Source organism: Tursiops truncatus, chromosome 5 (assembly GCF_011762595.2).
Source record: "Tursiops truncatus isolate mTurTru1 chromosome 5, mTurTru1.mat.Y, whole genome shotgun sequence".
In the NCBI taxonomy this organism is placed as follows: Eukaryota; Metazoa; Chordata; class Mammalia; order Artiodactyla; family Delphinidae; genus Tursiops; species Tursiops truncatus.
The window spans coordinates 68,556,744-68,579,541 of record NC_047038.1 but is presented as its reverse complement, the minus strand read 5'-3'; the positions used below and the strand labels follow the sequence as shown (position 1 = coordinate 68,579,541).

The 22,798-nt window shown below is 38.0% G+C and overlaps 1 pseudogene; it reads left to right on the top strand.

Annotated features, from left to right (window-relative positions):
- The first annotated feature begins 11,784 nt into the window (after positions 1-11,784).
- LOC101327480 (kinesin-like protein KIF3C) lies at positions 11,785-21,495 on the top strand (annotated as a pseudogene).
- The last annotated feature ends 1,303 nt before the right edge of the window (positions 21,496-22,798 follow it).

Sequence of the window (22,798 nt, the reverse complement as noted above, 5' to 3'; positions counted from 1 at the left end):
GATAAAGAGGCATGGACATATATACACTACCAAACGTAAGGTAGATAGCTAGTGGGAAGCAGCCGCATAGCACAGGGAGATCAGCTCAGTGCTTTGTGACCACCTGGAGGGGTGGGATAGGGAGGGTGGAAGGGAGGGAGACGCAAGAGGGAAGAGATATGGGAATATATGTATATATATAACTGATTCATTTTGTTGTGAAGCTGAAACTAACATACCATTGTAAAGCAGTTATACTCCAATAAAGATGTTAAAAAAAAAAAAGTAAAAAAAAAAAAATAATTAAGTCAATGGGAACAAATAGAGAGGGGACAAATAGAGTATAGATAGATAGATAGACAAATTCAACAGATTGTAGAGTGCAGAAAGAGACCTACACATATATGTGTGATAGATTTATAACAAAGGTACCACTGAAATGCAGTGAGAAAATGTTCTTTTCAACAAAAAGTTCTGGATTTAGCAAAGTGCCAAATTACAGATAAAACGTATACCTTGACCCCGCCTCATGTCATACACAAATATGAATCCCAGGTATGTTATAGACCTAAATATACAAGTAAAATCATTTAACTCTTAAGAGATAACACAAGGAAAATGTCTTCATGAACTTCAAGTAGGCAAAGATTTCTTAAACCAGATATAAAAATCAATAATCATATAATGTAAAAGCTGATTAATTGAACACCATTAAAATCAAAAACTGTTGTGCATTAAAAGATTCCTTTAAATAGTGAAAATATTCACAGAATGTGAGAAGATATAGCAATACATATACCTTAAAAATAACTCATATCCAAAACACATAGTGTTTTCCTATAAATCAATGAAAGAAAGGATAAACTCTCCTGACTTTCCAAGAATAATTGAGCAAAATATTTCAGCAGCTACTTTACAAAAGAGAAATTACAAATGTCCTATAAGAATACCAAAAGATGCTCAGTCTCTTTATTCAGAGGAAAATAAAAATTAAAGGGACAATGAGATAATCCTCCAACTACAACTACAAGAATCTTACTCATTAGGAATGGCTACAAAGGGAAATAACACTGGTAATATCAAATGACAGTGGGATGTATACAACTGCAACTCCCAAGCATTGTAATTTTGATTTCTAATTGTTAGAATCCTTTTGGAAAACTATTTGGCAGGGTTTACCAAATGTAAATATATGAATATCCAGTATCCCACCCATTCCACCTCTAGTCATTCTACTACTAACTAAAAGTAATGTGCAAATTGTGTATCAAAAAACTCTTCATTGGGGCTTCCCTGGTGGCACAGTGGTTGAGAGTCCACCTGCCGATGCAGGGGACACGGGTTTGTGCCCTGGTCTGGGAAGATCCCACATGGCGCGGAGCGGCTGGGCCCGTGAGCCATGGCCACTGAGCCTGCACGTCCGGAGCCTGTGCTCCGCAATGGGAGAGGCCACAACAGTGAGAGGCCCGCGTACCGCAAAAAAAGATTCTTCATATCAACATAATTTACAGTAGCCAAAAACTGAAAACATTTCACTTGGCAATTAATAATTATTATAAATAATTATTACATATATGTATTAATATATTAATATTACAAAATATATAGAGTAGAATGTTCAGTAATACAACATGTCAATGGGTGAGAAACAACTTACTGCTACAAGCAATAAAAATAATGAATGGCACTAAGGTAACATTAGGTAAAATAGGGACTTCCCTGGCAGTCCAGTGGTTAAGATTCCACGCTTCCAATTCAGGGGGCGCCGGTTAGATCCCTGGTCGGGGAACTAAGATCCTACATACCACGCAAGCAAAATTTTTTTAAATTTTTTAAAAATTAAAGAAATTATACTACATGCCACACAGCCAAAAAATAATTTTTTAATTAAAAAAATAGGTAAAATAATCAGTTACAAGTAAGTATATGCAATTTTACTACATTTATATAGGTTTCAAAAATGGCTTTAAATAAACTAATGTGGGAGAAGTCAGAAAGATAGATTCTTTGAGGAGGGTACATGGCAAAGAAGTATGGAATTCCTTACATATTTGCACATAGTTATAATAGTTCTTTTCTCTAACTACCTTTTCCTGCTAGTTCTACTATATCTGTCATTTATAGATGTATTTCTCTACTTATTGCTTCCTGGTTTTGAGTCACATTTTCTTCTTCTTGACCTGCAAAGGAATTTTTGATTGGATATTAACATTGCAAATGCTATATTTTTACTGTCTGTATTTATGTCTTCCTTTAAAGAACATAATGATTTGTTTTGACAGAGAATTGAGTTATATACTGAGTACTTTAATCATTTAGAGCTTCATTTTAAAAATTTGCTGGGGTGGGTTTAAAAGAACCTTTACTTCAGACATAGTTCACTCCCCACTACTAACTCATGACTCTTCTGGGCTCTCTAGGAATGATATGAGTGATCTCTGAGGATGTTCCATTCTGTCTGGTCAGGGATGGAACATCCTCTCACCTTGTGAGGAGTTCTGAGAATTTTCAGTTATAATTCTCTGATTTTTCTTTCTTTGTCTATATGTGGGAGTGTCATACTTCTCATGTGTCATCTGGTAGTTAGCAAACACTCAACAGTACACAAGGGTGAATCTCTGCAGTTCTTTTTCTACACAAATCCCTTATGCCCAGAACACTATGCTCAAATTTCCAAGCACTTCAGCTTCCCTAACTATCACTGCTAATTCCTCAACTCAGTAAACCTTTCTTTCTTTTTAAAACATTTTTATTGGAGTATAATTGCTTTACAATGTTGTCTTAGTTTCTGCTGTATAACAAAGTGAATCAGATAGATGTGTACATATATCCCCATATCCCCTCCCACTTGTGTCTCCCTCCCACCCTCCCTATCCCACCCCTCTAGGAGGTCACACAGCACCGAGCTGATCTCCCTGTGCTATGCAGCTGTTTCCCACTAGCTATCTATTTTACATTCGGTAGTGTGTATTTGTCCATGCCACTTGCTCACTCTTTTGATACCTCGCTGTGGTTTTGATTTGCATTTCTCTAATGATTAGTGATGTTGAGCATCCTTTCATGTGTGTGTTAGCATGTATATCTTCTTTGGAGAAATGTCAGTTTAGCTCCTCTGCCCATTTTTCGACTGGGTTGTTGGTTTTTTTCATATTGAGCTGCATGAGCTGCTTGTGTATTTTGCAAATTAATTCTTTATCAGTTGCTTCATTTGCAAATATTTTCTCCCATTCTGAGGGTTATCTCTTCATCTTGTTTATGGTTTCCTTTGCTGTGCAAAAGCTTTTAAGTTTCATTAGGTCCCATCTATTTTTGTTTTTATTTCCATTTCTCTAGGAGGTGGGTCAAAAAGGATCTTACTGTGATTTATGTCAAAGAGTATTCTACCTATGTTTTCCTCTAAGAGTTTTATAGTCTACAGTTGCTCCCAAAGTCCACCACCTCAATTTTAGGTTGATTCATTGTCTATTCAGGTATTCCACAGATGTAGGGTACCTCAAGTTGACTGTGGGGATTTAATCTCTCCTCCTGAGGCTGCAAGGAGAAATTTCCCTTTCTCTTCTTTGTTTGCACAGCTCCTGGTGTTCAGCTTTGGTTTTGGCCCCACCTCTGCATGTAGGTTGCCCTCAGGCTTCTGTTCCTGCCCAGACAGGACGGGGTTAAAGCAGAGGCTGATTAGGGGGTTCTGGCTCACTCCGGTTGGGTGGAGGGAGGGGTACAGAATGTGGGGCGAGCTTGCGTTTGTAGAGGCCAGCGTGATGTTGCAACAGCCTGAGGTGCACTGTGTGTTCTCCCAGGGAAGTTGTCCCCGGATCACAGGACCCTGGCAGTGGTGAGCTGCACAGGTTCCCAGGGGCAGATGTGAATCATGTGGATAGTGACCTGTGCTTGCACACAGGATTCTTGGTGGCTGCAGCAGACGCATTAGCATTTCATGCCCGTCTCTGGTGTCCAAGTTGATAGCTGCGCTCATGCCCGTCTCTGGAGCTCATTTAGGCGGTGCTCTGCCTTCTGTGGGCAGACAGAGAAGCAATCCCCTCTCCTCGTGCACCCCAAAACAATGGTCTGTTGCCCCTTAGGCAGGTCCAGAGTTTTTCCTGGACTCCCTCCTGGCTAGCTGTGGTGCACTAGCCCCCTTCAGGCTGTGTTCATGCAGCCAACCCCAGTCCTCTACCTGGGATCTGACCTCTGAAGCCCGAGCCTCAGCTCCCAGCACCCACCTACCCCGGTGGGTAAGCAGACAAGCCTCTCAGGCTGGTGAGTGCTGGTCGGCACTATCCTCTATGCGGGAATCTCTCCACTTTGCTCTCTGCACCCCTGTTGCTGTGCTCTCCTCTGTGGCTCCAAAGCTTCCCCCCCAGCCCACCCCCGATTTCCACCAGTGAAGGTGCTTCCTAGAGTGTAGAAACTTTTCCTCCTTCACAGCTCCCTCCAGAGATGCAGGTCCTGTCCCTATTCTTTTGTCTCTGTTTTTTCTTTGTTCTTTTGCTCTACCCAGGTACGTGGGCAGTTTCTTGCCTTTTGGGAAGTCTGAGGTCTTCTGCCAGCATTCAGTAGGGGTTCTTTAGAAGTTGTTCCATAGGAGTTGTTCCACATATATATGTATTTTTGATGTATTTGTGGGGAGGAAGGTGACCTCCACGTCTTACTCCCCCGCCATCTTGAAGGTCCCTCAGTAAAGCTTTCTTGTTCAGCTTGAGATTCCCCTCTTTGCACTGTGCCCTGGAAAATGCCGTAAAGATGAAAGCCGGGATAATTACAGGTCTTATCCCATTGGCTCTCTTCTCTCAGGGATCACAGCCCTGTATTGCCTGTTGTCCAATGTCTGAAAAGAGTTATATTACACATTTTGTTTGTTTGTTTGCCAGTTGTATTGCAGGACGTCAAATCTGGTCGTAGTTAAGCCATCATGTTCACTAGCAGAAGGCCTCACATTTATTAATAGATTTTAAAAATTGTTTTTATGTATTTGTTTTTTGATTTGTTTTATTTGTGAAAATCAGATATCTAGTTGACTCCTATTTAATATAGCTCAAATAACTGGCTTTAAAGTACTTAGATACTCAAAATTTGTGACTATCTGCCCTTTGCTTCATATCATTCCTTACAAGGCTGGTAGGTTCTTTATTCATTAATCCTCTTATACACTCCTCATGGAAGAGAGAGTCCAAACTCAATTTGTTAAAGATTTAAAACTGTTCTAACTATAAAGTGATAAATAATAAAATAACTTATATAAAATTTACTTAAAGACAAAGGTAAATAATATTTTCAAAGTAGCATGGCATAATTTAATACACACAAACCAAGGCTTGAATCTCAGCTGTTATTAGCTTTGTGTCCCTTTCCAAGTTTTAGTCCTTTATGAACCACAAAGTTCTCTCTAAAATGGAATTAGTAATCCTTCACTTAATGGGATTAAAAGAAATAAAGTATGTACTTCATAAACAGTCAATATTATGATAACACCATTATTTCTTTTTACTGTTATTTCTATTTTTATTGCAAGTTTCCTGAAAGCTATGTTACCTGATTTCTAAATACAAAGGAAGAGAACAAACCTTTTCTTTGTCCCTACAAAATGAATTTTTAAATTGAATTTTTGGTATTGTGTAGAAACCACAATAATCAGGGACTTTAAATATATTACTTTTTTGTTATTAATACCTCTATAGGCCAACACATCAAATTTAAAGACAGTTATGTGTAGCAGTGTAGTTTCTGAACTATTTCATGTGTCTTGTTTCTCTGATCCAACCACTAATATGTGTCTTGAGCATAACAAGCAAGAACACTGATACTGTAATACTATATTCAGAGAAATCAACTTTATTGGTAATGTGTATGTTATCGAAAAGATGAGTAAGATGAATTATATTGTGAGATGAAGGACCTTGTTTTTAAGGTCCCTGCAAAAATGTAGAAGCAGCTACTTTATTATCCTGACACTTTCTGTTAATGGTAACATGGTTCAATAAATTAAAACATTCTCTAGTGGGCTACACATACACTATGTTAATGCAGGTATATAAGCATAATCACAAAAGACACAAACTGTGTCAAACTTGCCTGATATATGCAAGGATGATTTTACGTACTATTTAATTCTAACTGGCATTGCAGTATATGTTAAACGGATGATTCATTTTAATATAGGAAGACACAGTGAAATTAGAATTCATTAAATGAAACATATAAACAGAAAGTCCTTAGTGATCTGCTGAAATCAAATATAAGAAAAATCTCAAGAGATTCAGTAATCATAGAGAGTGATTTGGGGATATACGAAAGGTATTTTCCATTTCAAAGATAGTATGTGTCTTAAACCCTACATAATAAAGTTTTCAATTTTGTTGTAATAATTATTATAATATTGTTGGCCTGATTGCTAGATATAAAGGGCTAATTTGCCTCTGAAACATTTGTTTCTAATTATCAGCATTGGAGAGAATGAATTATCTTTTTCCTTTTTCTTAATGAATGTTAAGCGTGTTCTTATACGAACTAAAGGACATTACATTATCTCATTTCAATCAGGTGAAACATGACCCAAGCTTTACAAAAAAAAAGCAAAGCAAAGGAATGTTAGAATGGGTATTAAAAAATGACACAAAACAACAAGTGTTGGTGAGCATGTAGAGAAAAGAAAACCCTTGTGCACTATTGGTGGAAATGTAAATTGGTTCAGCCACTATGGAAAACAATATGGAGTTTCCTCAAAAAATTTAAAATAGAACTACCAAACAATCCAGCAACCCCACTTCTGGATATATATCCAAAGGAAATAAAAACAGGTTATTGAAGAGATATATGCATTTCCATATTTATTGCAGAATTATTCACAATAACAAAGCTATAGAAACAACCTAAGTACCCATTAATGAATGGATGGATAAACAAGACATGGCATTGGGAATTCACTGGTGGTCTAGTGGTTAGGACTCGGTGCTTTCACTGTTGTGGGCCCTGGTTCAATCCCTGGTTGGGGAACTAAGATCCCACAAGCTGCACAGCACAGCAAAAAAAAAAAAAGAAAAAAGAAGAAGTAGAGGAAGAAAATATGGCATTTACATACAATGGAATATTATTCAGCCAAGAGAAAGAAAGAAATCCTGCCATTTGCCACAACAGTGATGGACCTTGAGGACATTACGCTAAGTGAGAGAAGTCAGACAGAGAAAGACAAATACTATATGGTATTACTGGCATGTGTAATCTAAAAAAAAACCTCCTAAAAACAGTAAAATTGTAGTTGCCAGGGGATTAAGAGTGGGAGAATAGAAGAAATGGTGTTTAGGGGAAAAACTTGCAATTAGTAGATAAATAGTCCTTGAGATCTAATGCACAGTACAGCAACTATAGGTAAAAATATAGTTGACCCTTGAACAACGTGGGGTTTAATCTGCATATAAATTATAGTTAGTCCTCTTTATCCACGGTTCCTCCACATCCTCAGATTCAACCAATCACTACCAAGCAGTACTGCAGCATTTACTATTGAAAAATATTCACATATAAGTGGACTCCTGCAATTTAAACCTGTGTTGTTCAAGGGTCAACTGTACTGTATTATAAACTTCAAACTTACTAAGAAACTAGATCTTAATTATTCCCACAACAAAAAATGAAATGATAGTTATATAATGTGACAGAGATGCTAGCTAACACTACAATAGAAATCATACTGCAACATATAAATATATCAAATCAACATGTTGTACACCTTAAATTTGCATAACGTTATGTCAGATATATTTCAATAATCAAAAAATAATAATTTGTAAAGTTTCTTTCTTTTTTTTTTTTTTTTTTTGCGGTACATGGGCATCTCACTGCTGTGGCCTCTCCCGTTGCGGAGCACAGGCTCCGGACATGGAGGCTCAGCAGCCATGGCTCACGGGCCCAGCCACTCTGTGGCATGTGGGATCCTCCCGGACCGGGGCACGAACCCGTGTCTCCTGCACCGGCAGGCGGCCCCCAACCACTGCACCACCAGGGAAGCCCCAAAGGTTCTTTTTTATAGTCCTAATTTTTCTATCGAATTTCTATTTTAAGTAGCATTTAAACAATAACTAATTTCTAATTTTATTAATTATAACATTCCCAATGTATTTTTAATTATGCTAGCTTGAGAGATTTCCTTTTTCCTGTATTTGTTTTTTCTTCACAGTACATAGGTATGCTCATCAAAAATATGTAAGAGTACTTGTGATGCTTAAAAAATATCTCATAATTTAAGTATCTGTAATTTCAACATGCAACTTCCCATTAGTTTTTACTTGTATGATTTAATTATTTCAAATTCTAAATATTAGATCTAGTTACAGGTAAAGTAAAACTAAAGATCACTCTGTATTGAGGAAATTACTAGTAATATTCACAATCATTTTGGATATAAGAATTATACTGTTTAGATACCCATTAAGCCACATTTTTCAAATATTCAGATTTTAATGCATACTACTTGAGCTGACACAACTATATTGTTTTGTAGTAAACTAATAGAATATTTATAAACAATCTATACATTATATTTGGTGCTGGGGGAAAATGACTCTCATTACTTTTATTAGAAATTCAGTCTGTTGCTGATATTGAATATATAGCAGTATTAACTTTTAAAATAAATAATAATTTAATGACAGAAGTTTGCTTCCTTTAGGTAAGAGGCTCCATCCAACAGATGAATCATATGACATAAAAACAGACTGAGTAGCCAATAAGTGATTACCTTGACTGTTAATTTGACTAGGACTCATCAGTCTATCTCTCTTTAGAAATGAAATGAGAATTGGGGTATTTCTTAGACACAAAGAGGAATGCAGTCTAAGATGAATCAAACCCATTGCAAATACATGCACATGGACTCTGTAATTAATCACTGGAAAGTGAAAAAGTTATGCCTTAAAAGGGAAAATGGCATTTTTTTAGGTCACGTGAGTTATTAGCATGATTAGGTGCAAATGCAAATTGAAGCAATAATTTTATATAGAGGCAATATAAAGATGTAGTTTTTAATATTTTAATATTGATGAAAGCCAAACATATCTTACATTTGGTGCCAAAATAAATGTTCCAGACAGAGGTGTAAGATGTGAATTTCCTATGTGTTTGCTAACTTATTAATTCATAGAATTTATATGCTAATCTGTCATCTGAATTCATTTATTTGTATTGATAGTACCACAGGATATTTTCCTTTTAATTAAATATGAAAGTTTAATGAGACTTATAATATCTTCAAAAATTTTAAACTCTGAAGCACCTTTGAAATAAAACTGCCAAGCATTTGGATGTTACCAGTTGAGCACATGGTAATACAATCAAAAACAGCAAAAATTAGTGTTGCAATGAACACTGGGGTGCATGTATTTTTTGGAATTATGATTTTCTCTGGGTATATGCCCAGGAGTGGGATTGCTGGGTCATATGGTAGTTCTGTTTTTAGTTTTTTAAGGAACCTCCACACTGTTCTCCATAATGGCTGTATCAATTTACATTCCCACCAACAGTGTAAGAGGGTTCCCTTTTCTCCACACCCTCTCCAGCATTTACTGTTTGTAGATTTTTTTGATGATGGCCATTCTGACCTGTGTGAGGTGATACCTCACTGTAATTTTGACTTGCATTTCTCTAATAATTAGTGATGTTGAGCATCTTTTCATGTGCCTCTTGGCCATCTGTATGTCTTCTTTGGAGAAATGTCTATTTAAGTCTTCCACCCATTTTTTGATTGGGTTGTTTGTTTTTTTGATATTGCCAAAATATCTCAGAATTAGAGCTTTCTGAATGTGGGAGTTTGGAACAAAGTAATTCAATTGAAGAGACCTAGGGATAATAGCTAAATAAGAAATACAAGAAAACTCATGTTTTTCAGTATACATCAAATTTAAATATTGGTTTTAAAAAGTTTTGCATCATTGTAATATCATGCACAAACAAAAGTGATTTTCAGAGTCTTTCAGGTTAGAATACACAGAAAGCTTAGACTCGTACTGCATTACTAAATCTGTGTGCTCCTGTCTAGACTTTCACTCCTTTCCCCCTCATAACACTAGTAATATCATGGTCACCATTTAATTTGTACTCATCATTATTAATCTCAGTATGCCTTTTATCTCTGTTTATATCCATCCCAAAATATAACTGCATGGCTCCCAAGGCATTCCTAAGCCTCTGAATTCTAACTCCCTATAATTCTATGGAGAATAAGGAAACTGTGTACCAAATCTCTATCTTTATTTTTCTCCGTATTACCTAAAAGCATCTAAAATAGAATATATTTTACTTTTTTGAAAATTTATTTTTTGTTTTCACTCAGTAGAATACAAACTCAGTGAAGGCAGTTTCTATCTGTATTGTCCACTGCTATATACCACCACCTAGAATAGTATATAACCTATAACAGGTGCTCAATAAACATGGGTTAAATGAATATATGAATCCTGAAGAAAAAATATATTTGCACAGATTAATCCTAATCATTAAACATATATTTTCAACTTAGTGTTTTTCCCCCCAGAAAGAAAACCTGAAATATGCCTCTGTCATAGTCAGTTTATATCACAGACTGGGTGGCTTATAAACAACAAATTTATTTCTCATAGTTCTGGAAGCTAGGAAGTCCAAGATCAAAGCATCAGTCCATTCTGTGTATGGTGAGAGCTCACTTCCTGGTTCACAGACAAAGCCTTCTCGCTATGTCCTCACAGGGTGGAAGGGGCCAGGGAGCTCCTGAGCCTCTTTTATAAGGGCACTAATCACATTCCTGAGGGCTCTACCCTCACGCCCTAATCATCTCCCACCTCCTCATGCCATCAATTTAAGGATTAAATTTCAGTATATGAATTTTGGGGGTACAGAAACATTCAGACTATAGCATCTTACAAATGATCAGTAGTATCATATAGATTAAGCCAAATTAAAGAGAAAAACGATTACAAGGAAAGCAAATAATTTCCAATATCTCTGAAAGGAGAGGGGGAGGAAAGGAGAATTGAGTACAAGAGCCTCAAAACACCTTGCAACTCCACAGTGGATTTCTTAACTGACGAGAAATGGTGAGTCCTTGTACTACTGTAGTACTCACTCATTGACGAGGACTTTCTGGGATGCACAAGACCTAAGCCGGCAAGCTGAGGTAGACCCTTAAGGCAATCACAGCTGGAGACCGTGGTTTCAATCCCCGTTGGTTTTCTCTTTACCATCATCGCAAGGCACACCTCTATGGCTGTCATATATTACAAATTTTAGTTGAGGGGCTACATCTTTGGGTGGAATATGGGGAATAATTTTCTTCTAGGGCAAGATGACACAATAAGCCTTGCATGGCAACAGTACCATCCTAACAGATGTATGTCAAATGACTGTATTTGAAGAGAGCAATGAGAAACAAATTCTGAGGCCTAGAAAGCCTATCATATGTGGAAATCATATGTCCCAAACCCAGGTTGGGCTTTAGCTAACACACACACACTCTCAAAGTTAAAAAGATTAAAAGAACTAAGCCTGGAAACTATTCACGGGGTTATCCAAACAGTATGTAATTGGACTCTCCTTGAGGTAAAATTTTAAAAAGACTTTTTTCCCCCAATAATGCATTCATTTCTTTATTTTTGTTTCTTTGATGTTGTTGTCATTGTTGTTGTTGTTTGGGGGGGGGGGAGAGGGTGGGAGGGTTAGTCTCCAACTCAGATTTTCCAGAATGAGATCAAAATGATTAGGCAAAGAGGTATAGAGATGCAGCCACCTATATTGGTCCAGTATAGGAGTTGTGATGGGGGAACTAACAGAGGGGTAGAAACAGTAATGACTATGGATGGTCTTCCATTTGGGCCACGCTCCTACAGGTAATTATCACATGAACTATACTTCCACAGTGCTGAGGAACTAACATGAAAATTAGCTAAATAAAACAGACTAAATTACATCTCTGTCTGTCAGGTTAAAACGTGTATTAGTGTACTATTGTTGCAGTAACAAATTACCACAAATTTAGTGGACTAAAACAACACAAATTTATTATCTCACAGATTTTGTAGGTCAGAAGTTAGGGTGGGGTGGGGTTTCATAAGGCTGAATCAAGGTGTTGACAGGGCTGCCTTCCTTAATGGAGTCTCTGGAGAATAGTCCGCTTCCAAAGTCATTCAAGTTGTTGACAGATTCCATTTCCCTGTGATTGTAGGACTGAGGTCCCCGTTTCCTCCCTGGTTGTCAGTCAGAGATTTGTCATTGCTCCTAAATGCTATCTGTGGTCTTTCTCACGCTTTCCATGTGGCCTCCAATAAGACTGGATCAAACTGCTCTTATGCTTTCAGTATCTCTGATATTCATCTTGCTACATCTGACTCCAGTTTAGAAAGTTATCTGCCTTTAGGGACTCACATGATTAGACTGGACTCAGTGAGATAATCCAAAATAATCTCTCTATATTAAGGTCCATAACCTTAATGACAATTGTAAAATTCCTTCTGCCATATAAATGTAAGATATCCATAAATTCTAGGGATTTTGGTACAGACACCTTTGTAAGTCTATTCTGATATACACATACAGCAAATTTCCTAAGTATAGTTTTAAAAACAAAATGAAATTACCCAAATTACTCAAATCAAATTTGAGTGCATGTAAAATATTTACATATGTATATATACATATATTCATATAAATTCATGTGCACATGTATTCCCCCAAATGTCTAAATCACTGATGCCAAGATACATTTTTCCATCTACTTCCTAATTGCTTCAACCCTACATTTCATTTAAGTGTGTGGAAAAACTCAAAACATATTTTAAGAATTCAAACATCTTTGAATGAATGATTTTGATTTAAAAAGTCACCAAAGCGGGCTTCCCTGGTGGCACAGTGGTTGAGAATCTGCCTGCCAATGCAGGGGACACGGGTTCGAGCCCTGGTCTGGGAAGATCCCACATGCCGCGGAGCAACTAGGCCCGTGAGCCACAACTACTGAGCCTGGGCGTCTGAGGCCTGTGCCCCGCAACAAGAGAGGCCACAACAGTGGAAGGCCCGCGCACCACGATGAAGAGTGGCCCCCGCTTGCCGCAACTAGAGAAAGCTATCACATGAAACAAAGGCCCAACACAGCCAAAAATAAATAAATAAATAAATAAAAAATCCTTCCCTCTACTTTAAAAAAAAAAGTCACCAAAGCAATCTCATTAACGAAATTACAATATCTACATTTAATTCTGTACCTGTTCCTCAACATAGACACTAATTCTTCCCTTTTCTATTGAAGGATATATTTGCTGGCTCTGAATTATGGTTACATCTTATGGCTTAAATCCAGGGAAACAATACTGTTTTAAAATAGACTGCATTACCTTGCATTTCTCTGCGGGAAATTCTGGGAAGAAAAAAAATGATTTTAACTACTCTACCACTGCCTATATCAAAATAGAATTATAATTATGCTGCAGGTAGCAAACTGCTCAAGGTATCTGCAGCATACAGATAAAGTGGTTCATTGGCCATCCATTTCCCAGGGGGTTTAGCTTAATCTACAGAGTATGTATAATGCATATTAATCCAAATGGCCCTGAACTCCAGCCGTTTGGAGAAAGCACACAATCTTCCTTTAAGAATAGGTTTTGTAATACAATTTTTTCCTGGTTCTAATCATTAGCACTGGGTACTTTTAAACCTACCTGGAAGCCCACATTGTTACTCTAAAATACTTATCCAGAATTTTCACCATTCTGAGATCACCCTACAATAAAGTGAGTAATGATGTCCTGCGTGTGTGCCATGTCAGATGTTCAAAGTATCACATCATAGCTAAAAATATGTAAATTCCCAGTCAGCATAATTATATCAGGTAGATAGCTCAAGTTAAGTAGAAAATTCCCACAGTATGAGATACTATATCTTTCTTTAAAAAAACACAGTGTCAAAAAAAAAAAAGTATAGCTTGACCATTCCTACAATAATATTTATGGTCTACATACCAAACTTTCACATATATTTTAAGATTCTATGACATTATGCCAGATGGGCTTGTTCATTTGCTCTGTTTATTACACACCATATATGATGGGTTGACAAGTAGCTTGTGGCTTGGAACACAAATAAAATCTAACAACAAGCAAATATAATGCCAACTATCATTTATAAATCAATGCTAGCTCTAATTCATTGATATTTACAGATTGGCAAAATCTTCTTCAGACTTCTGATTACGCCTATGTATTTAAGGTAAAATATCTACAAAAGTTCCATAATTCCCAATGTTATTTTTAGTACTTAAAGTTAACATTTCTTGAATTAAGCTATATAGCAAAATAAAATAAAGTCAGCATCAAATTAAATATATGTTATCTGGAAGAGAATTCTAAATAAAAATAACTTACAACAGACTTCTCTGTAAATCTCACATACTATTTTATGATATATAGTCAAAGTAAGACCAAATGATTTGAGTTAGTTATGGGAAAAATTATTTTTTTACATCAGCCTTGAAAATTATATTAAAAAACATAAAGTTTTTATATAATTCAAAAAGTATCAATGGATGCCACCAATATACACAAAGGGTACTTTTGGCTAATATTAGCCATTCCCATTTCCTACTCAAGGATCTTGTATTAGGAGGGAAACATTACATTAATTAAAGTTGTTTTTTTTTTTTCGGTACGCGGGCCTCTCACTGTTGTGGCCTCTCCCTTTGCGGAGTACAGGTTCTGGACACGCAGGCTCAGTGGCCATGGCTCACGGGCCCAGCCGCTCATGGCATGTGGGATCTTCCCGGACCGGGGCACGAACCCGTGTCCCCTGCATCGGCAGGCAGACTCTCAACCACTGCGCCACCAGGGAAGCCCTAATTAAAGTTTTTAATAAATATATGCCATTAATAAATGAATGCAAAATTTCAAATAGGTAAATGTTAAATGGAAATTAAGAAAAATTATTGCTTTTTTAATTTGACTTGAGACGACACTCTTATTAAACTCATCTTATTACTTTTATTCCTGTACTTACAGGCTTACATTCTTGACTGGTATAAATCTTTACACAGAAAATTAATGAAACACAAAAAGCTTTATCTAAGCTATTTTTTTCTCTCTTAAATTAAAAAATAATCTACAGTGGTCTTACTTTAATAAATTTTAAAAGGATTTAAGTTCTATAAATAATTTAAATATATTCTATAATACACAGATTTTTAAATTTTTTAACTTAATTCTTATTTTTGTTCTGATTTAATTTGAAAACTGAAACAAAACAAAACTTAGTTTTATGAATAATCCCAGGAAAACAATGTTACATATGAACTAACTAAGCATCTGCTCTGATGCACAATTTTTACTTTCCTACTTCTTAAATAATGTGAAGGAAATCTCTCCAAAGTAGTCAGTGAGAATTTTTACAGCTGGCATCTTTACTGCATAATTTGAGGGTTTGCCAGATGTTTGAGTGACAGTGAATGGGCCTGCTATATCTCCATCTAAAAGGTAACATTCTAATTGAAAATTAAATGTTATTACCCCTAATCATTAAATGTTCACCATTTAAAACTTAACTGGCTTGGGCTTCCCTGGTGGCGCAGTGGTTGAGAGTCCACCTGCCGATGCAGGGGACGCAGGTTCGTGCCCCGGTCCGGGAAGATCCCACATGCCGCGGCGCAGCTGGGCCCTTGAGCCATGCCACTGAGCCTGCGCATCCAGAGTCTGTGCTGCGCAACGGGAGAGGCCACAACAGTGAGAGGCCCGCGTACCGCAAAAAAATAAATAAATAAAATAAAAAAACTTAACTGGCTCAAATTTCTAGAACAGGCATTCTCAATGGATTTTGTTCAGGACAAAATTCCAAAAACTAGAATTTTTGTGAACACAATGGAAGGGCTTCAATCTCAAAAACACTAAACAATCAGTAATAACTGTGTTGAAATCATTATTTTCTGGTATGTTTCATGGTTTCTATAAACAGTGACAATGCTTTCTTTGTTCATTTGACCATCCTTCAACCCTGTCACTAAAGTTTAATGTTTGAGCTCTGATCCTTTTCTACTGGATTCCAGGGAGGAAGTTTTTAAATTTGTTTTTTAAACTCTTGCCTCTTAATATTAGTACGGAACGTAAAATCTAGACAAATTCTTGGCAGACATATCCATAGCATTACATATAGTTAGTTGAGACAAAAATACATTTTGAATACTTATTAATATTTGGCATCTGTGAAAGATTTTAATGCATAATTATCTAGGACACAGTGCCTGATATTGTTGCACCAGAAACACCAATGACCAGCAAACACTGAGTACACATCAGAATGGTAGCTTTTAATAACCTCCTTTTTATGCTTTCTACAAGTGTGATTCTTATCTTTAAACATTATCTTAGGATACATAATGAAGGATATTATCTTTCCGATACCTTTTATTTCCTTAAAAGTTATGCTCGAAGTGTTTATGGGTGTTAATCTATGATTACTTTTTCAGAATATTTATATAATTTGAAGTGTTTCCCAGGATTTTCTAATTTTAAATTGTAACTTTTATATATTACTGTATCTTTCCATTGTTGGACAATTACAAAATTGGACCTGCACTAATGTTAGAGAAGATTTGGTTTTAAGTTTAGTGCATAACTCATAACTTTGCTCCCCTATCTTTTTCTAATTGCACAATTAACCTATCATTGTATAATATTATATATATTATATATACATATATAGATGACATATACATATATATTAGTGATATATATATACATATAAAGGTATTTGTTATAAGGATTTAACTCACATGCTTATAGAGACTGAAAAGTCTAAAGATCTGCAGATGCAAGCTGAAGATCCAGGAGAGACCACAGTATAATTCCAGTTAGAGTTCAAAGGCCTGAGTACCATGAGAACCAAAGCTGTACATTCTCATCTGAGTTCAAAGACCAATGTCCCAGCTCAAAGACAGGCAGAAAGAGTGAATTATTCTTTACTCCACTTTTGGTTCTAGTCAGGCCTTCAGTGGATTGCATGAGGCCTACCCACACTGAGGATGGCAATTTGCTTTACTCGGTCAAATGATTTGAATGTTAATTTCATCCAGACACACCAAAAATAATGTTTAACTAAATATCTGGGCATGCCATGGCCCAGTCAGGTTGACACATAAAATTAACCATCACACTTGGATTCATAAATATTGGAAAATTATTTGACTATGTGGCCAAGAGCATGGAAGAGGTAACGTTGGAATATTGAGTTCAAGGACATCTGGGGAAGAAACATGTAATTGAACCAATAGGAGTTGACATAAAGGTTAGGATCTTTGTCTCATGTATTAATGACTGCCAGAGAACATCCGCTGTAGAAAAGATGTGATTGGAAACCCTAAGACAACAAACTGAAAATTACTAGGAGAAACTCCTTAAGCTAGTATAAAAGGCAGGATAAGTTATTTTAATATTAAAACCCAACAACTTTTATTTATACAAACAATGGGTAGAAGAGAGCAAAAGGAAACTCCAGTTAAAATAGCAACGAGAAGTTAAAATGTCTAGGGATAAAACCAAAATGAAATGTGTAATGTTTTTAAAAGTAAAATTTTAATGAACTCAAAAAGGACTCTGAATAATTGAACAAATGGGAAAGTTACTGCCTCTAGGGGGGGATTTTATGATTTATGCAATTACTGGCACCAATTCTTTAGCCTTCATTGAATTCCTATCCATGCCATGGCCTCATCATGAATGTAAGGTTCCATTCCACATTGTGATTGGCCTAGTGACTTACTTGGACCACATCTTTCTCTTCCCCTCTAGGAACACTATGATAGGAACATATTCTGGTTAGACACCAGTTTAAGAAGAATGAGCTTTCTCTTCTTTTAGAGGGGCAAAATGCCTCCTAAAAAACATTAAGTACCAAATAAGAATAATAATATCAGAGTACTAATAACTAAGTCCAGCAAAAAGACTCATTTAAAAAAATTGTGTATGTGGCCTTTGGCACAGAACCGGGTATGCTCAGACACATAAAACCCTGCAAAGTTTCAGAGAGAATTTTATAAGCAAAGCACTTTCAATCTAGACCCCAAAACAACAAATGCTTGGCCTGGGCCCCAAAATTTCAACTGTCAGGAATTAGGGGATGATGGGAGCCACCAGACACACACACACACAGACACACACACACACACACACACACACACACACACACACACACACACACACACACACACACACACACACACACACACACACACACACACACACCCTGATGCATTCTTTAGAAGTGGCCGTGTAAGATGATAGAAAAGGAAATTTTCCATGATGTCAAGCCAAGAGCCTTAAAAATATGGATCTGGGAAATCATCCCAGGATTTAGAATTGAATGCCTAAGCAAATAATATCCACTACCCAAGAGTCTGGGTACCTGGCAACACTTGCCTAGTGTTTCAAAATTAATATAGAGTAATGACTGTTATGAGTCTCTAACTGTTCCTTTGTAAAATGAGAGTGTGTATTGTGTGTGTATTCTTTCCCTGTACACCATTTTATATAGGGTATGTGTAATACAGATAATTTTTTTTAGTTCATAGGTTTATGGACCAAGAGAAGTTGCATTCCACCCAATGAGACTCACAATATCTTAGATTTCTAACTTGATGCCATGATTAGATGAGACATATGGTAGTTATGGGATGGAGATGAGTGTGTTTTACATGCAGGAATGACATGAATAATTGAAACCAAGGAGGCAGACTGTGGTGTATTGAATGTTTTGATCCAATATTCAATTATTCCTGCATTCACACAATGGCCTCAAAGTGGTCATAGTGTACTTCCCTATCTGACTTCTAGCTTGACTATGACTTGCTTTGGCTAATGTCATATATCTGGAAGTGACAGTATGCTAGTTCCAATGCTAGAAATTAAGTGATCTTACATGTTTCCATTTGCTTTACTTCATGCCACTGCCCATGAATAGAATATCACGGTGTATTGGTCTGTTTGGGCTTCTGTAACAGAATACCATAGGCTAGGTGGCTTATAAATAACAGAAACTTGTATCTCACTGTTCTGCAGGGTGGGAAATTCAAGATCAAGCCACTAGCAGATTGAATGTCTGGTGAAAGTTCCCATCCTAATTCTTAGATAGCCATCTACTTGCTACACCCTCACATGGTGGAAGGGGTGAGGGGGCTTTCTGGGCCTCTTTTGTAAGGGCACTAATCTCAATCATGAGGGATCCACACTCATGGCCTAATTACCTCCTAATACCATCACCTGGGGGTTAGGATTACAACATCTGAATTTCGGAGGGACAGAAACATTTAGACCATAGCACCTGGTAATACTGTTATCTAAGGAGAATGAGGAGAGTTGCCCCAAACAACCCATAGTTGATTTCCATGAGAAGTGTAGTGCCACACAAGGCAAGCCCAGTCTGAAATCATTAAACAAGAATCCTGAGACTACATGATTTTCATTTTAAACAAACGAGAATAGAGGAGAATTGTCATATAGCACTTTCATGACAGTCTTTCAAAGAGAATGTCATAAAGATTCAGGTCCTTCTTATTTACTTTCCAAAATGAACGTGATCCTAAAATAATACAAACTTTAAGAAAATGGAATTAGATAATCCATGCTAATATTCATCTAGGAAAAAATGAGCAAACAACTACCTTAGGGAGTTCTTCAAAAGAAGAGCAAAATATTTAGATGGACTAGCCCAAATATATCCAATTAAACTAGTAATTAAAAGTGTGCAAGGTACCACACAAATAGGCAGACAGATCCATAGAACACAATAAAAAAGAGGCTAATGAAAATATACATAAAAATTAAGGATATAATTAAGGAAATATCTCAAATCATTAAAACAGTTTTTTTTTAAAGCAAGAAATCATCTGAAACAGTAGTTCATATGACCTCTCTGAACATACCACATGCAACTCATAAACTGCAGTCTGTTTAGCATTGTACTTCTCTTTGTTCTCCCTTCTTTCTTTCCTCAGTCCCTTTTGTCCTTCACTTGTATTGATACTTCCCTGGAGCTATAAGCTTTCCCTTAATAAAGTATTAGCACTTTATATTTTTGCCTCAGGTTCTATTTTCTAGGCAATCTAAGTTAAGCTACGGGTCAATGACCGGATGGTCATGGCAGCCACACTGGGGCCAGTTTCTTGCTGGCTACAACGAGAGCCTTTCCAAAACCAAGCTTTGCCCACCGAGCCAAGAAGATCAAGAACAAGCTCTGAGTGCACGAGGACCCCCAAGGACACACTGCTGTAAGAACTCCAGGAAATCACCCACCTGAAATGTCATCTGGAGAAGATTCTGGAAAAGTGGCTCTGGAGGAAGAGCAGCAGCATAAAGAGCTATAGCATAAAAAGCAACAGCATAAAAAGCAGCATGTCAGCCCTGGTGGGATACCATGAAGGACCAGTAATCAAGGTCTGGGAGGCCAAAGAGCAGGATAACAATAACAACAACTACCACCTACCCAGCCTCCTGGAACTAGCCTTGGATAAAAACATGGATAATTACCTGCAGGTGCAGAAGTAGTAGAGGATGACTGCAGCCTGGTGAGTGAGGAGAAGCAGAAGCTGCTGGAGATGAAGGAGAAGATGCTGGAAGACCTACGGCAGGAACAGCAGGTCACAGAGCTGCTTGCAGCCAAGTACAAGGCCATGGAGAGCAAGCTTCTCCATTGGGGCAAGAACGTCATGGATCACACCAAACAGCAGCAGAAGATACTGGAACTGAAGAGTGAGGAGACTGCCAAGCAGAAATGCCAGGAGCAGGAAATACAGCAGGAGGTGATGATCTGAGATGAAGAGATCATGTAGTTCTGGGGCAGAAGTCAAACCCCAGAAACTCGAGAAGCTCCATGCCAAGCAGCAGGCAGTGAAGGCGGAGATCCAGGACCAGTATGATGAGTACATCTGCATGTAGCAGGACCTGCAGAAGGCACAGAATGAGGAGACCTGAGAACTCAAGTTCAAGTACATAATCATCAAGAACTTCATCTCCCCTGAGGAGAAGGACAAGATCATAAACCAGGTTTTTCTGGACTGTGAGGAGGAGCAGTAGAAGGTCCAGCCACTTGTGCCAGCTGGGTTTAATAACAGCCAAAAGAAGCAGCAGCCCATGTCTTCAGTGGACTACAAGAGGCCTATCAGCTGGCACACTCAGTTACCATGGCAATGGGGTCCCACCCCAGCCACAGGGCTGAAAGTATAACGTTTTGGAGTTGGATATATCCCCTTCAGATGCGTTTGTGATGGAATCCTCTCATGACTAAGAACAAGAACCCATGCACTATATATGGATAGGCTCATGCAGCTAAAAGAGCTTTCTGGAAATAACATCTAGGTCTAAAGTCTGAAAGTCCAGGTCCTGGTGCCAGAGTCCTCAGTGGCCTCCATCCTCCACCACACATACCTCACTGGCCTCTGCTACTCTGCACCCTGCGACAGTGCTAGACCAAAATGACAATCTGCAGTCAGGCTGCCCATCCGACAGACTCCTGGGGTGGGGCAGCCAACCCTAGATCATCTCATCACCTGCTTGGTGTATATGTGCATGTATGTGTGCATATGGGTGAGAGGGTGAAAATCTGGCAGACCATGACTCCATCTGTTCTTCTTAGCCCCCTTTATTTCATTAATGTTTTATTTGTGGAGCTCAGTGTGGGAAGAGATGTCCTTGCCTGAGCTTTCTGGGCCTTCCATGGTCACTGCATAGCCTCCTTCTCTTCTGACATTAGACACCCCCAGTGATACCTTAAGCTTCTCCCCACCATCTGCCCCCAGAAGGGAAGGTGGCTAGTGCCTAGGAAGAAAGTATTTTTTCAAACTGGTTTACTCCATAATCTCCATATCCTTCAGATTGACAGTGAGCATCTCCTAAGCACTTTCTGGGACCTTCAGATTGACAGTGAGCATCTCCTAATCACTTTCTGGGACTAGAGAAAAATCTAGGTGTCTACTGAGGACAAGAGACATCTTGACAGGGTTGGGCCTGTGCTCCCAACAGAAAGAACTTCACTCTCAACTTTCCTGGCATCAGACAACCTCTTTCAGCTTCTTAGGCACCTTTTCAAGGATTTAAATGACCTTACCACACAGCCCATGCTTGGCAAGAACTCATAGCTTCCCAAATTCTGCTTTCTGCTCACCTTTCCAACCCATGGGTGGAAATTGTGCACCATCCAGTTGCTGCCTCCTTGGGACCTGGAAATGGAATAGCAATGGAGACAATGTGGACAATCATAAAGGGGAGTCCCTCCTCCAGGTCCCTTTGTTTCTATCCTCTCCAGGAAGTAACTTTGGTCAACAAATGATCAAGCCAACTCCCCATGTTTGAGATGTTGCTCCTTTCTGCTTTGATCATTTTCCCTGTAGCTTCCTGGATCCCACTTCACAGTGGGATGGATCAAAATCATTTTCCCCCTGGCTAAACATAGGTATTGAAACCTGTTGCTTTCCCCCCCTCATTTAGTACAGGAGACTGAGACCCAGGCACAATCTACAACTTTGCTTATCACCCGTTTCTGAATCACATTTGATGGGCATCATTTTGTTGAAAACTGACCCTTTCTTCAGCATTGTGCAAACTGATCCCTAGGTAAGTACTCCTCACCTTCTTTTGTGACATCCCAAGATGTCTCCACGTATCTCAGGTGATAAGCAAATTTCTACCAAAAAGGGAGGGGGGGAGGGTAACCCAGAACACAGCTGGAGGGGCACAAGCACGGCTGTGCTCATGGCTTAGGGACACAAGTTCCAACTTGATGTTGATGTAGGGGTGGGTGGTGACCATGAGGGCAACATCCATGTGGAACAATAGTGTAA